Source organism: Anguilla rostrata, chromosome 13 (assembly GCF_018555375.3).
Source record: "Anguilla rostrata isolate EN2019 chromosome 13, ASM1855537v3, whole genome shotgun sequence".
NCBI classification, from domain to species: domain Eukaryota; kingdom Metazoa; phylum Chordata; class Actinopteri; order Anguilliformes; family Anguillidae; genus Anguilla; species Anguilla rostrata.
This window is the reverse complement of record NC_057945.1, coordinates 39,747,792-39,764,987: the sequence shown is the minus strand read 5'-3', so window position 1 is coordinate 39,764,987 and position 17,196 is coordinate 39,747,792. Positions and strand designations below refer to the sequence as shown.

The following is a 17,196-nucleotide window of genomic DNA, read 5'->3' as shown; positions in this document are numbered from 1 at the left end:
CTTTTAGGGTACTGAAAAGCCTATTGGTGGAGGGGGGGGGGGGGATTTTTCAGTGGCACATCTTTCCAAAGAATTTTTAAATAGTGAGATATCATGTGCTTCCAGATTCCTTGTAAGGCCTGCTATAGAAATAACCTTACAATGTTATTTCACTGTCAAACAGTGCAACAGTAACTTACATTTTTCTCAGATTTCAGTATCCTTCAGATGTCTTAGTAGATGCATTCAGGCTCTATACAACATTCATTTCTGTACCCTCCCTCCTCTTTCTCGAGCTTCTTCCTGGACCTCCCTTTCTACTTTTGTTGTTCCATCTCCCATCTCTTAATTTCATCCTTCCTTTTTCACACCAACCCCGGTAATTGTAATGACCTTTTCATTGATTATTCAAATACACTACATGGCCAAAAGTATGTGGACATCTGACATCCAACATCTCATCCAAAATTAATCGGCATTAATATGGAGTTGGTCCACCCTTTGCTGCTATAACAACCTGCACTCTTCTGGCAAGGCTTTATACTAGATATTGGAGCATTGCTGCACAGATTTGCTTCCATTCAGCCAGAAGAGCACTAGTTAGTTGGGCACTGATTGGGCAATTAGGCCTGGCTCGCAGTTGGCTTTCCAATTGATCCCAAAGGCATTGGATGGTGTTGAGGTACAGGGCTCTGAGCAGGCCAGTCAAGTTTTCCTACACCGTTCTTGACAAATCCATTTCTATATGGACCATGCTGTGTGCCCAGGAGCACTGTCATGCTGAAACAGGAAAGGGCCTTCCCCAAACTGTTGGGGAAGTACAGAATCATCTAGAATGTCACTGTATGCTATAGCATTAATAATTGCCTTTACTGGAACTAACCATGAGAAACAGCCCCAGACCAAAGGGTGTCCAGATATGTTCGGTCATTTATGTATAAGTGTAGTGTATAAGTGTACAAGACCCTGTTTACGTTGTAAGACGCATGATAGACACAGGTGTGAACAGCGATGTGTCTCAGCTGTCCACTTGTGTTTGGATCACCGAAACACATTTTAAAACCAAGTGTAAACAGGGCCTAAGACAGACTTTCGCTTTCACATCTGAAGTTGAGGGAGTACATATAAACAATTGTGCAATTTTTACACTTTCACTTTTACAATTTTTTTTTCCACTTTCCACAGGCTATTCTATTTCATCAGAAGCTTTTTCATATTATATTTTTATGAATGCTATTACAAGTCAAGGATGGACCCTCTCTCTGGCTTTCACAAGTTATAGAATTCGGCATTTGTGACAAATTTTTCACATCTGGGCGAGACAAAGTGTTTGCAACATTTGAGTTTCGTCAGAGTTCAATTTCCAGTGCAAGCACGCCACACACATTGTGTTTTTTGAATCAGATGGGTCTTTCAAACTCTCTGGCAGTCAAAAGGCATTCTTCTAGCAGAACATCAGTGAAAAATAATTAGAGAATTAATGACCCACTCAAACCGTGCTTTTTTTGGTCCCAGAAGCCTATTGTGAAAGGCCAGTGTAACCATACCCTCAACAACGCAAGACCGTCTACATGTCATCGAAGCGCAATAAAAGTTCACCGCTGTCCCACGGGAGTTTAAAAATAACCGGGCGGAGTCGAACGCCAGCTTCACTGCCACCTTAGCTCTGGTACCTGCACGGTTCATTCCAGCCAAATGCAGACGAGAAACAGAAACAATCCGGGCACGCCAGGGGTATGGCCCATACCTGGGATGGGTGGAACAGCCCAGGCATGCCGGCGGTAGAGGCCATACCATGGATGGGTGGAACAGCCCAGGCATGCCGGCGGTAGAGGCCATACCATGGATGGGTGGAACAGCCCAGGCATGCCGGCGGTAGAGGCCATACCATGGAAGGGTGGAACAGTCTGGGCACGCCTGGGGTCAGGGGCCATACCGGGGATGGGCGGGGTCTAGAGCAGACGTCCGACTAACGAACGAACGAACGGGTTCTACAGCAGGGTGGTTAACTCCGACGGGGTCGATGGGGGTTCTTGCTTTGATGACCTGCTAAAGGGGTGGTGGAACATTCCTGGCCAGGCTGCGGTCACGCTGTGGCAATGGGGGCGTGCGCTCCGCCGGACACTCGGGCATTCCCGTAATGGCTCTGCCTCTGCCGCGGGAGCGCGGTCACACAGTCATCCAGCGATAATCCTGCCTGCGACTGTGTACTGATGACTCACTGTGTTTCCCCCTTCGGTACCAGGACACCGTTTTCTGTCTGTTCCTTTGTGAAAAAGAAGGGAAAACTCACACACTGCTGCCGCCTTGTCTTTTCCCCTCAACCAATCTCCCCTAATCCTTATGTCCCCATGTCCCTTATGTACCAGTCAGGAAAAACACGGTATTGATGAATATTCCCTTCCGAGATTATTTTAAACCCCTCCCTTCTGAGTGTTTGCAATGAGCCAAAATAACTGTCGACAACTGGGAAGGGTCTACCAGAAAACATCTGCCACTCTAACACTATTCTGTGGCCGTGGCAAAACCCAGGTAACAGTAAAAAAAAAAAAAAAAAAACGCATCTCAGCCTGGATATGAAGAATGTCATTCAGAGCAATTCTGAACAAGCGGCTTATTAGCAGTTATTACTGGGAGAACATACAGCGATGGTTTCCACACTAAAGGCATATTTAGAGCATTCTCCCTGTGTGTGCAGGGTTTTATAGCGCTAACTTCGCTGTGAATCCACCCAGATCAGTGGTCTGTAGCTCATTTCGTAGAGGGTTGCAGGGGTCTGCTTGTTTTTGCTCATTCCTTTACATTTTCATCCCCATGGCTGTAGGAACTGTGTTGACCATCCCTGATTCAAGTATAGATCAAATTTATGACTCCAAAATTTGATATAAATGAAACGCTCTTAACGCCAAGGTCCTATTTGCTTTGTTATTTTTCCCAATGCCTTACCGTTGCTATGGGACTGTCGCCCTGATAACCCACCAATCAGGAGCAGGTATCTTTCAGTGGCTGCCTGCCCGGTGAAAGTGTGAGGAGGGAGTTCTTTGCACGAATAACCCCTAACTATGCCCAGCTCCCACAGGCACCGCTCTGTTTATTCATTCTTGGTTGATTACTTCTGGGGGGTCTTGCTAGAAAAAAAAAATCTGAGAAAATCTACAGAGTTAATATTTAATTACCAAAAAAATGTGTCCTAGAGCATCAGGACACTATGTGCACCTTGTTTTACAAAAAAAAAAATATGTAGGATTATATTATAAAATTACATAAAGGATTGCTCAACTACATGTGCATAAAAGCTGTAGTTGTCAAAGTGGTATGTAATATCCTATTACACATGCAGTATACTTTGACATATTTAGATATTAAAATATTAAAATCAGTATTTTGGGTTTCTTACTTGGCCACATATTAAATTATATAACTTTTTTTTTTTTTTTTTTTAAAGGCCAGTCTGGGTCTGGGCCTGAGCGAGGCTGCTCTTCTGGAGAAGCAGCCGTCAGAGATAGTGTCCATAATGAGCCGCTGGGACGGGTCAGATTTACAGGGCCGTTTGGACTAATATTTACATGACCCACGGGGACCTGCGAGGGAGTACTCACAAACAGGGCGGGCCGGCCCAGAAAAAACGCCCTGCAGTCGGGGCGAGAGAATGCACCCGACAGCGGAGGATTAGCGCATCAAAAAACAACAAAAAAAAAGCCCTTATCTCTTATGCGTCAGGGGACAGGAATGCCTCTCATAGGGCACTGTATCCAGGACACTGTGCAGTGTGGTGCGTTGTGGTTAGAGAACCGGGCACAGCATCATCGAGGGCTGTGGGTTCGATTCCGTGGCGGGGCACTGCCGTTCGACCCTTGAGCTAGGTACTTAACCTGAAGTGCTTCTGTGAAATTTACAGCCGTAAAACTGTCAAACAAGCGCGTAAACTGTGCAAGTTGCTCTGGTTAAAAGCCAAAAATGTCTCTGCAAATGTTTTTCTGAGCGATGCACCCTTGCTTAATGGGCAGCAGGGTAGCACAGTGGTTAGGGAATCGGACCACAAATTTAACCTGAATTGCCTTATTTATAACAGAGTTGTCTGGAAAGAGACATAAATACAGGACGTCTACTCTTAATAGATATGATAAACATGGATGAAAATTGCCTCTCAAATGTCCGGTCTCCTGCAACAAGAGTATGACTGATTCTGAAAATGTGCTCTGTACAATTTGCTCCGTCTCCTATTTCCACCCATTGTCAAAGATCAGCCCCATTTAAACACTTCACAGGGTGCAGGTTAACACAGCAGTTATGGACTTACAACTCTGAGGTTGCAGGTTTGATTCCCAGGTGGGACACTGCTGTTGTACCCTTGAACAAGATACTTAACCTGAACTGCTTCAGTAAATATCCACCTGTATGAATGTGAAGAATGTAAGCTGTATAGGTTGCTCTGGATATGTCTGGAGTGTCTGTTAAAAGCATAAAGGTGATGGTGCCCCAGGGGTCCGCAGTATCTCAGGGGATCTGGACCCACCTGCGGCCTTGTTCCTGAGGCAGTAATCTGGTGGATCCTCCACGTGCACTAGGCTGTGCTTGGTGACCCTCCGGAGCTCCCCGTCAGCCACCTGCTTCATGCTGAGCTCTACAGTCTCTATGGCTGCTAATAATGCGAATGTAAATGCAGGAACGTTGACATGGAGATGGGACCAGCGCATTACGGCTGCTGCCCTCTTCCTCCTGGTGTCGGATAATCGCAAGCAGGTCTGACTGAGGGACACTGATCTTTTTTAGGCAAAGCGCATAACTCTTGCTTATTTAGTCACAAATTGCCAAATGGGTGTGTCGTACTGTTCTGTTCTGTCCTTTCCCGCATAAATCAGCCTGTGCCCCACAGAGAGCGGTTTTCAGACGTGCGGTCATAATGGGGTTGGGGTTTCCAGCAAAGCGGGTCAGGCTCAGCCGTTTGGACAAAGCACTCTGGGTCAAATGCTCCGCATTCCTTCCCTCGTTTAACGGTGAGAAGGCAAGGTGTGTGTGTGTGTGTGTGCGTGTGTGTGTGTGTGTGTGAAGCGTGACAGAGGGCAGGGGAACATCTCGTGCAGTGCAGGTTCTGGAGACGTTCACTCCTCAAGCTGACGGGACGCAGACGGCGCTGGCCTGGACGGATAACGGGAATTCCAGACCGCCGTCGGGCGAGGGCCTTGGGGGGGCGAGGGCCTTGGGGGCGGGGGGGCGAGGGCCTGGGGGGGGGTTTGTGGGAAACCGCGGCGCTAAGACCGAGGCCAGGTCAGGCAGCCTGTCAGTGACGGGCGGCGCCCATCGCAGCGCAACGACCCGCTGCAACCACCTCTGGGTCTATCTGACCGCACAGCAGGTGCCTCTGTGGCTGGGGTGTCCAACCTTATCTGATAAAGGGTCGGAGTGGGTGCAGGCTTTCGATTCAGTCAAGCCCTAAGACGCCTGATTCCACTTACTGAAGGTCTTTACTGAAGAGCATGATTAGTTGAACATCTAAATCAGATGTTGCAGTGGTGGGCTAAAACAAAGTCCTGCACCCACACCAATCCTTTTCTGATAAGACTGGACACCTCTAAAGAACACACATGCTATTACGCCACAGATTCACAAATTCATCATCATTAGCCACTGTTTATGAACCTTCATCAGAGCTTTACTAATTCTGCCATTCAGCAGATACAGAGAAACTCACACAGTTCGCTTTCCTTACATACAGTCCATTCACACGGTTGGATATTCACTGAATAATTCAGGTTCAGCATCTTGTTTTGGGGTGAAATGGCTGTGCCCTACCGGGGAACCGAACCTGAATTCCCCCCCAGTTCCCTACCCATAATGCCCCACACTACTACCCTCAGCCATTTTATAGGAGCACACTGGCCATTGTCCTGGAGGAGCCTCGGCTGATAAGCCCCTTAAGGACTCGCTTGTTTACTTTGCGCAGCAGTTCAGAGGCACCACTCTGCTTCCCGTTGTTTGTTTTTGAAATGTTTTGGAAGAGGCGAAGGCGACGCGTTTCTCAACCGTCTGGGGTTCCCGGTGACACCGAACATGTGTACGGACCCCCGCCGGAGCCTCTTCACGCTGGAACGTGTCTGTAAACAGCTCGCCGGGGGAGAGACTTTTCCCAGGCGTGATCGCTGGCGTCCGACACGGCATCCAGCCCCAGCGCCGCCACACTTGAACCCGAGTGGAGAGATCACACGCGCGGCCGGACTCCGGCCCTTCTAAAGTCAGACTTGCGTGCTCCAACCTCGTTTTCATACTTAGCCTAGCATGGGAAAACACTGGAAGCCCCAGTGAGGTCACCACTACAGTACACACTCAGTCTCCGTCAAAAGGAGTGCGGTGGTCTGAGTGAAAATGCACAGCCTACTCTAAAAAGGGACAGCGTGTTGCAGAAACGTCTCCTTATTTAAATGATCGTAATTATAATAATAAAGGCATAAGCACATCCAAAATTTAGCGCAGGTGCCTGGTAAAAGAGAAGAATAATGCAAAATAAGAAAATACTACCAGCACACTGCCATTATGCTCCCAAGCGATTTTTATTTAACTAAAATCTGTGAGTAATGACAACGTTTCAACCATTTCGGTCTTCGTAAGGTCTTTGTCACGTTGTCATTACTCACAGATTTTAGTTAAATAAAAATCACTTGGGAGCATAACAGCAGTGTGCTGGTAGTATTTTCTTATTTTGCATCCTTATTTAAATGACCCACTCAATCACTTAACATAATTTCATTATACAGAAGTCTTTCCTCTGTCACAGTTCACACTGTTGCCCACACCTGCGCCCCCCTGCCCCCCCGCCCTCCCTCCATCTGTGTTTTCCACAGACAAGCCAGACTTGGACACGAGTGAAGCTGTAACAAAGGAGAACGGTAGCCATTATAGTCTTGCACACACAATGCTGTTCACCCTACACACCAGAAAATGGATACCGCAACGCTGTATGACCAATGATTTTACCGCACTGTAACCATGTGAACGCCCTTGCTGATAAATGAGGTTTACACTGTCGCCCACACTCCCCCCCATGAAGGGACTTGCGGTGAGAAGACAAGGCGCTGGCTGTCACAGCCCCCGCTGAGGAAGCGCAGTTCTGCTGATGACTCGCAGTCATGCAACCCTCGTTCATTTCTGCACACCAAACCCTGGACGCCGTTCAGCCGTTGAGCACTGAAGAGCTGGCGGTTCCAGTTCCAGCTCTCCCTCCTCCCAAAAGCCCCGCTGGACACGCGAGAGTAAACAGAGCTGCTGCTGTCCGGCACAGGAGGAGGACATGGCCTTCCCGTGAGGCCATGGGGCCCAAGCCTGACCACCTCCAGGCTGTAACTCCTAACCCTCTGAAGAGCAGATTTTATATTTTAATTCTTTTTTCAAAACTCTACGCCAGTGTTCTAGAACTCCGCTGCTTTCGATTACCAGTAGTGACTATGACATCATCATTAGAATGTTCACTTTGGCTTTGATTTCAATCAGCCTTTCCCCAGCCAGAGTGACTGACTGCTGCTTCGCTCTTATTTTAGTTTACCGTTCAGCGCAAAGCAGGCGGTCGTGACACAAGAAGCCTGCAGCCTCCGCTGATGAAAGGACAAGAGCAGCATGAGCAGAGCACAGTGGTTCTGTGTGTAAATATAAAAATCTGCTCTCTGTGTTTATCCCGACCCCCCCCCCCAGACGCTAGCCACATTGTTCTGCAGAAGCACTCAGTCTGTCCTCAGCTTGCTCAACAGCACATCAGGATAAATTACAGGACAATGCAACGAGCGTTTGGAAATATCACTGTACGCGGCCCACCCATTTGCTTACATTTCACTGACCGAAAAGTACACAAAACACTGTAGAAACTGAAAGGGCACTGATAGTTGCTGATGACAGTTTTCACATTTCACACGGTCATGACGCTGTAAAGTGAGAATATCACCACTTTTACTGGAACTGAAACGGCAACACGGCAGTATTTCATTATGGCCAATCGGAAGGGTCACATGCCTGAATCGGGGCCAACGGAATTTTCTTATTTTTTTCATTTTATTGCGCTGAAACGCAGTGTAGAGGAAAAACAAGTCTTGCGTTCGGGGTCGAGAGGCAGCCACCGAGAGGCCTAAGAGTGGGGCGTGGCGCGTTGGCTGCACGCGGCCCACCTGCGTGAGCGGAGAGAGAGGAAAACACCGACTCGGCGTGTCAGGGGCGCGAGCCTCATGCCGTGACCAGCGCTAATCGCCGGGGTTGCCGGGGTGACGTGGAGGCCGAGGCGCCGTGCGGCGGCGAGCGCGGAGCGGGGCCCTTTGTGTACACTGCAGACGCAGCCAAGGCGGTAAATCTCCGCTCTGGTTTGGGCAGGCCTCACGCACAGCGTCTCTCCCCCCAGACCAGCGAGCGCTCGCGTTCACATCGGCTGACTGCATGCCACAGATACCGGGGAACGGGGGGGGGTCACAAACCCTGTGGAAATGGCCTTTTTTAAAACGACGTCACGCTTCAGGAGTGTTACAGCACATGCCCCAGCAGTACTGCGTCACACAGCCCGAAAAGAAGGCGCTGGTTAATGTCTCAGTCTGGACAAACGACTGCGCACACACACGCCTTTCACAGGTGTGCACACACGCACAGACACGTGTTCCATACCTGCGCACACACACGCCTTTCACAGGTGTGCACACACGCACAGACACGTGTTCCATACCTGCGCACACACACGCATTTCACAGGTGTGCACACACGCACAGACACGTGTTCCATACCTGCGCACACACACGCATTTCACAGGTGTGCACACACGCACAGACACGTGTTCCATACCTGCGCACACACACGCATTTCACAGGTGTGCACACACGCACAGACACCAGTTCCATACCTGCGCACACACACGCATTTCACAGGTGTGCACACACGCACAGACACAAGTTCCATACCTGCACACACACACGCACAGGTGCACCACGCACAGACCAAGTTCCCTACTGACCACACACGCACAGGCTCTCACCTATCTTGGGAGTGCGTAGGCGGAGGGGGAGGGGAGGGGGGGTTGTCATGTCCTCTGGGAATAACACGGGTTTCTCATTAGCGGCTCACAGTCATTTTTGCACAGATCTATCAGCACAAAGGCCCCCCTCTCCTCTCCAGTAACACTCCACTCACATGCTGCTCCTTACGGACTGACCATGGCCTTTCCTTCCTCTGACAGGGGTCAGAGGTCACAGAAGTTCATGCAGGAACAGGAAGTGTTTCTCGCCCTTGTGAGCTGAAGGTGCACAGAAGCACGGTCAGGTGGACCGCTCGGGGGGATGAAACCTTGCCAGTAAACTGCTGACAAATAACCTCAATGATGATGTTAATGATGACATAATTAAAAACCATGGCAACAACGAGGAGGCCGTTTCTCACACACAGTTGGCTGTGGAAGGGATGACATAATTTTTGGGGGACAGAGGATATAACTGATGAAGGGAGTGGCTATAACATCAGCCTGTAATCCCACACTAACCTCACACTAAAAACTAACACTCCACAAAAAACAAGCATTCCACACACTACAAACCTGCAAACAGGTAGATCAGTAAATGATCGGCAGATCTGTCCATCTGCATTGATACTATCCAGACTGGATATCGGCTGACAATTTCTTGGGTCATATCTTAAAATATCTTGGGTCATATCTTAAAATATCTATCTGGGTGAGATTTTGAACAGATCATTGAAAATCATAATTGCAGTGGGGTGACAGCAAATAAATAACAGACAGATGGCTGAGAGCAAAGTGGGATTTCAGTGCTTCAGCCTCAAGCTTCAGAAACAGGTTGAATGTAGGCTAGATGGTTACAGTCCCAGATCAGAGTATACTGGTGTGACAGTGATACCGAACACCTCAAAAATGACAATGAAACAACAAAAAAACACTGATCCAAATGATGTCCAAAAGCTATTGTACAATACGGTACAGTACAGTACAGAGCAATGGGACTCCTGTACTGGCTTAAATGAAAGATAAAAATTGTACAGTACAGAACAGTACAGGTCAAGATGACCCAACTCTTGTCTAAGAGGTCAGAATACAGCAGGGTTTCCATCTCTCTCTCGAAGGCAGTGATGTCCTCACAGCTAGGGGAGGCGTTTAGTTGGCTCAAAGCAGGACCGCGGTGAGGTGAATGGGGTCGCCGTGGAGACGCAGGCCAGCAGACGCAGGGTTCAGCAGGTCGTAGCCCAGCCCGTCCCTCTCCCACCTCTCCACCAATCAGGCTGCGCCGTGTCACGCCCTCCCGTTCGGCTTCGGTTTGTCTTTAACTGGCGCTGACCCCTTTCGGGACAGCTCGCTGCGCGATCATATGAACTGCAACAACTCCCGACACTCTGGAAGCACCGCTCCCCGCACACACCATTAATTCTGTCGGTGTGAGTTCCTCCGCTCTGTTTTCCCCCGGTCGCTTCCAGAACAAGTCTAACACCGCCCAGGCCAGGCCAGGCCAGGCCAGGCCAGGCCAGGGGGAACCCCCTCTGTGGGAAGGCCTGGGGAGCCAAAGAGAGCACAGTCCAACCGCGGCTGCTAGCCAGCAGGGCCGCTCAACTGTCGCTTCGCGTTAACAGCGGGCTTGGGTACGAGCGACAGGAGGGTTCCCATGGCGATAACTCATTCACGCCACGACTGGCAAAGACAGGCCGTGGGGACGCAAGTCAGGGTTAGGATTATCAACGCCCGTTTTAAAACAAGGAAAACGCTCATTAGGCGGGCGCTTGTTTTTTTAACCTCCGAAAGTGAGCCGCAGCTGACGTCGGTCACCGCCCAGGGGTACCGATCCCAAAATTTCAGTACCCCAGAAACAAATAAAGAGGAAGAAGTACTGAGGCCTGTACCTCGACAGGGCCCCTCTCTGAGCAGCCTGTGGTATGCAGAGCCGTGGCTGCGGATGCTCAGGCTACTTCCAATTGGCGTGCAATCACACAGCCAATAAATGTTTAAACTCCCATAGTTCACTCCACTGTAAACAGGCCTTTAATGTGTTTATCGAGCGATACGTTTCAAAGCCTAACAGCTGCTTATGACAGAAAACGGGAAGGGCTAACGCCAGGGATTTGAGCGTAGGGGGGTTTCGCTCGGGGGGGGGGGGCAAAGTTTATGAAGAAAGGGGGCGGGGCTTAGACCTTGCCTAGGCGAGGGATTTAGTAGCCAGCACCCGTGGCTTTTCTGAGGTAAATAAGTTAAAACAAACGACAGTATTACATTTATTTATGTGACTAGCAGATACCCAAGAGGCTGACTTCTATAGCTCAAGGCTTTATATAAAACTTTTATCAACAACGGGAATGAAAAGGAACTATTTTTCCTGATTCAAGACACAGCTGGCAGGCACAGGCCATTTTTGGCAGCCGGCTAGCAGTGGAATCCAGAGTTCACTCTAATATCCTGCTCATGGTATATAAAGCACGTCACCAGAGGTTATGAAGGGTGACAGGGCAGTTTTCTGGTTACTTAATGAACCAAATGACAGAACGGTGTGAAAAAATGCTGACTGTGTGCACCGTTCCATCATTACAGACTGCCTTAAATCTGTAGCACAGCGCAAAGCATCGCTTCGCCAGTGCTCCTGGCAGGAACAGATCGCTCTTAATAAACCTACAAAAATGCACCAGTGGTCAAAGGTAAAACGTAATTCTCAACTGGAGACCTCAGCGGTTCACTATGGCACAGAAAAGGCTAAAATGACCAGAAAATCAAATCAAAAACATTGACAAATCACCACAAAATGTCTTAGAAACTATATATTTTTTTCAGAGTTTACTGTGTTGGTAGAAGCGCCACCACTATTTCTGCTGTTACTTGTTAGAATATCAGAAACCCTGATCCAGATACATCACTCGCCATTTTCCTGACTAAATTAAACCTCTGATTACCTACAGACTAGGTAGTATCTAACACTGTATCAAGCCTAGTCTTGAAAATCCCCAGAGTTTCCAACTCTACTACATGACCTGGCAGGCTATTCTGCACAAAACATCTGTCCTAATATCGTCAACTCTGCCGCAGATCAGGCAGAATCAGGAGCGGTTTTTGGTTTCCCCAGCGGGACGTTTTGGCGGATGTCAAACGCAGACAGGCTGGCCTTTTCACCCAGAGGATCTCGGAGCTGGCGGGCGGGGCATGGCCAGACGGGACAGCGTTACTGCAGGTCATCCGCGCGGCTCGTTCCACGGCTGGATTTGGCACGCAAAGCTTGACCCCCCCCGTCCCCACTCCCCCCTCCCACACAGAACCCCCGAGAATAGGCCTGTTTAGAGCTACCTGCACAACGCCGCTGGACTCTATCAGACCAGATAGGAAGAGAGAGAGACACAGGAACAGACAAAGGTTCCAGCACTTTGACTTTGAAGACCATAATCTCTCTCTTTTCATAAGATACCAGCTCGAAAAAATGAATTGATAGAGGCAGTCTGACAAATTATATTGATTATAATTACGAAGAAGTGTCCAAAAATATCAGCTCTCTGAAAAACCAAAACTTGACTTTGCAACCATTGTTTTCTAAAATGAATCTAGATGGACATTCACGCACACATATATAAGATATGACCATTAAAGCTAGGCGTTAAAGTGTAAAAATAAAACCGAGGGAAAATGTTTGGCTGAAAGCACGCAGAGCACCATCCAGACGGCTGCCACAACTTAGAGCGGCTTTATAAGGCCGTTATAGCTTTAGTGGAGATCTCTGTCTTTGCTCACGGTGCACGGGTCTGGCCGCGATCGCTCTCTCACGTTAAGGCTGTGCTCAGACTTAATCCCACTTACACATGCCAGGTTCTCAGCCAGGCAGCGCAAAACCGGGTCCGGGGGAACCCGTCCCGAAGAAAAGCTGCTCCAGCCCGTGCTCACGGGGAGGAATTTGGGCCTTCTCCTCCACAGGGCCCAAAATGCACCAGCAAAACGCACAGCGAGGCAGTAAACACATCTAAGCACAATAAACACGGGACAGCATTTGCAGCTCTTACCCTTTTGGCTATACTGCAAATAGTTTAGTGATTACTGACCTTCCTAATCAGTCAATCTCGTTTTCAAATAAATAAAAAAAATTATAATAATCAGAATCGCAGTAATTGGAACATTCAAAAGTCATAAAAATGATTCTTTGGCAGAATCAGACCTTTGCAGAGAGAGATGTGACAGTTTAGAAAGCCCAAGTGAAGCCTGTGGAATTGGATTCAGAATATAAATTAAGTGGGGGTACTTAAATCAGTCACTGTATTTTTACGTCGGTTAGACGTCTAATTAATGTCATGGAGGTCGATATGACGTTGAGTAGTGGGGTGGAAATGAGTTTTTTTTGACGTCCGTAATTAGATGAATACAGAATACTGCCCTATTACAGGCAGAAAAGCGGATGGGTCATGGCTCGACGTGGATCGGCCTTGTCACAGTGACGGAGGTCGATAAACAGCTCGACCTTTCACTTTTTCCACTTCATAAAGGACCGACCATTAGGCACTCTCAGTATAGACAGGTGCAGTGATATTTACTCTCCTTCTATCACAAGACTGAAAAGATTTTTTGCACGGACATGGAAAGGACTGAATAGAGGGGACTGCAAGCAGCATCTACTGTTTCCATTGTCGTCAGTACAAACTGGACATGTTTAAAGTGACCGTATCACGTTATTTGGGGGAAAAATGGAAAAAGCAAGCACAGCTGACTCGCTCACATAAATGTGCGTTTATCGGTCCGAGAGCCACAACAGGAACGAAAGGTTAACTATTCCCGGTTTTCCTGCCTGTGATTTTCTGCAGATCCCGCGTGCCAACAGACAAGCCTGAGAACCAAACACAGAAGACGGAGGAGGGCAGCGGGTTCAGACAGAGCAGCACACGGCTCCCAGACCTCCAGGCTCATTATTCTGCCTCGATTAAGAAGAGCAAGACCAGCACTGCAGTGCTTAAGGCAAGCCAATCGGCTTTGCCCCCCTGAGGTCTGCAGGTTTGAATCTATGACAGGCGCCGCAGTGTAATGTAACTGTTTGAGAACGGAGTCTGTTACTCAAAGGTTGTGGGTTCGATTCCCATTTGGGGTGCTGTCAACGTGCTATTGAGCAAGGTACTTAAACTAAACTGCTTCAGGTTAAGTACCTTGGAATGGATAGGATTGTATTTAATTTGCTCTGGATTAGACAGAGAGAAAATGGCGCTGTTGTCTGGCGTAGTTCTACTCCAATCCCATCCAATCAAGCCTCGCCCGTCCATAGGAAGAGAAGCAGGAATGGCCATTACACACCTGGCTGTAATAGGAGTACTGTACACCTGAGTGTAGAGGCAATTAACAACCGTACTGCTGAGAGTGGAGACAGTTAGAAACCGCAGTGGTTGGAGTGCTCTCTGTTTCTTTCTTCCTTGAGCTTCTGCTGTTCCCTCACCCCAAGTTTGCGGACCATACCAGCCCTGTCCCTCTCCTGAGTTCGCAGAACACTCCAGCCTTGTCTCTCCCCTGGTTCAACCGCACACCTTGAGTATGTGAGTGGCAGTATATAATATACAGTAATGATTTCATAAGGGTTATACAGCACAAAGTCATAGCATTTCAGATGTATGCCTCAAATCGTGTCATTTTAAAGCCAAAACCAAAATGCCACAGAGCACCAAGGTCAGATAAATGGAAGTAAGGAAAATTAATTTTACATGACAGAATCAAGGCCAAAAAGCTCATTTTAAAAGTACTTATTCCATTCATACAATCAAAAGTCACAAGAGAAAGGAGCATACAAATTAACTGATTAAACCAAAACGGCACACTCAGGATATACCATAAAATAAAAATATTCTGGTCCTACTGTTATTATTTATGTAATTTTGGCCAAACGTGAGATTTCAAATAAAATTGCCTAGTTGCTTGCGTTTGTTGTTCAAACGTTATATCAGATATTAGCTAGCTAGGTAATCAAAAGCTGAACTGATCACTTGAGGAAGCGAATCCATCTCAGAGTAAACAGCTGCTTACAAACATGAGCTCCTTATATTAACTACGTTGCATTAACGTAACATTAACTGAGTAGCTAACAGAAACGTTTGAAAACTGTCGTTTTCACAACGGGATAAAGAAAGTTTACCTCAAGTACTTGTTTCATGGTTGCGGTCCTGTTCGGTCGATGTAGCGACAGTAGCCTACACAACAGCGTGAGCTTGAGAGCGCGACAGAAATGAGCGGGAACACAAGCCCACTACCAAGCGCACGCGACTGGTTCCAGAGTGATTCAAATCTCCTGGGAATCTTCGACACGCAGTGTAAAAATGCTCTCGATAATTACGCCTATTCTGCCTTCACGTGCCGGTCGGAAGTTCCCATGTCGGAAGCGCCGGCATCGTATAAATTTCCCCCAGAAGGCACCACGGCTACACAGGCAGGCTAGATATGGGCTAGATATAAGACAAAGCTCAAATGGCTGTGCAGGTAAGCTACTTATTTTATGGCCCAAATGCTGGAAATCCACATCAGTGCCTGGATGGTCACCTATACATTTGGGGAAATAATAGGCCTACTTAAAGACAGAAATAACAGGCTACTCAGTAACAAATATTTTAAATATGCTTTTGGGCAGAATACCTGATAGCATCTTCAAATAGCACTTGAAAACTTCAACTAGAAGCAGGCTAAGAGTTGTGGGATGCATTATTTTGAATTTATGAAAATACACAGAAAATTGTTGAATGCTAAAACTTAAATGGTCATGTATTTGATCCAGGTCTGCTGGTATTATATGTAGGCTATACATCTATCATTCAATTACTGACTTCATATTTTAAACTGCTGTTTTTTTACTTTGTAATTCTACTGTGTCAACAGTAGTTGGGGACAGTACTCTCTGTTCTGCGAAGTGTTTAAAATCCACCGCAGAGCAAGTTTTCATCCAATGAGAAGTTGTAAAAAATCCCCTAGGGGCTACCTAGCCCCCCTTCCCCTTGCATTTGCTGGATTTACTGCAGTTAGCCGATACACTATGTGGCTGCTGCCAATTCCCGTCCCCCCCCCCCCCGATAATCGATTCATGTGCATTTCAGACTGACACATTTGGGAGGTTCCACTCCAGCTAATCCTGTCTAATCCGTTTGGTCCCTGCTCTCTGAGCTGGCAGACTAGGCCCCTGGCTGGGGGGAGCTCTACCAACCCACCCACCCCACTGCGCCCCCCCCAACCCCCCCTCTGGAACTCGACCCCCCAGGGGAGAGCTATTCTCTCAGGACCAGAATAGGTGACCTGGGTGTAGAGTGAGGGACAAGCTGGAAAAATACAGGGCAGCAAAAGAGGAATGGAATAGTCTGTCTGTGACCGCATGCACACTGCAGCTGCAGCGCTGCTGAGGGGTGGAATAGTCTGTGACCGCATGCACACTGCAGCTGCAACACTGCTGAGGGGTGGAATAGTCTGTGTGCGACCGCATGCACACTGCAGCTGCACCACTGCTGATGTCAGCGCATGCTAACAAACACATTTCATCTATCCTCCACTGTCGCTTTCTTTGCAGCCTTTATAAAAATAAATCATACTACTCGTTGGCTCTCTGGATAAGCAAATCTGATGGCCCTATTGTGTGCCATGGGTGCTCAACCAGGAACACATTTTATTTACATAGTTGCTGTACAGCAGCACAATTTATTCTGTGAGCTACGCTGTAGTGTGCAGGCTTCATTTTGTTCTTAAAGCAACAGATTTAATCAGCGAACAGTTAAGAGGTGCTACTGTCTTTGTGATTAAGTGAGAGTTAAATTTTGGTGGGGGGGGGGGGGGCAGGGTGTTCCCTCAGACAGTCGGCTGTTGATCGCTGGTATTCCCATGATGCAGTGTGGCAGACCAGTGCAGACAGTCTCCACCCTTCAATCCCCCATCCCCCATTCCCCACCCCCTGTCCCCCGGCCCCCATCGGCCCCCACCCCATTGATCGCTGGATTGAGTTTCACCGACGTTTCCCTTTTATCTTCAGGGCATTTGTAAGCCAGTGCGTAAGCCTGCCCCCTCACATCTTCAGCGAATGACACAATGGAAGGCATGCACCGCCATAACCACTGTACCCGCCGTAACCGCCACCGCCAGCGGCCTCTGCACCAGCACACCAAGGCCGCAGGCGCCCACGGCCGAAACTACGAACCGGGCCCATCTTAAAAACCCTGCTGGCTGTTTCAGGCATTGTGTGTGGAGCAGCGAGTTGCAGTACGACTGTAGGATGGGGACAGAAA

The 17,196-nt window shown here is 48.2% G+C and overlaps 1 long non-coding RNA gene across 1 annotated transcript in view; it reads right to left on the bottom strand.

Annotated features, from left to right (window-relative positions):
* Window positions 1-65: 65 nt before the first annotated feature.
* The window catches only part of LOC135237447 (uncharacterized), a 22,971-nt gene continuing 5,840 nt past the window's right edge, over window positions 66-17,196 (bottom strand). The window contains exon 3 of the long non-coding RNA XR_010324828.1: window positions 66-2,245. This is a non-coding gene — a long non-coding RNA (uncharacterized LOC135237447). The remainder of the gene's footprint in view (window positions 2,246-17,196) is intronic.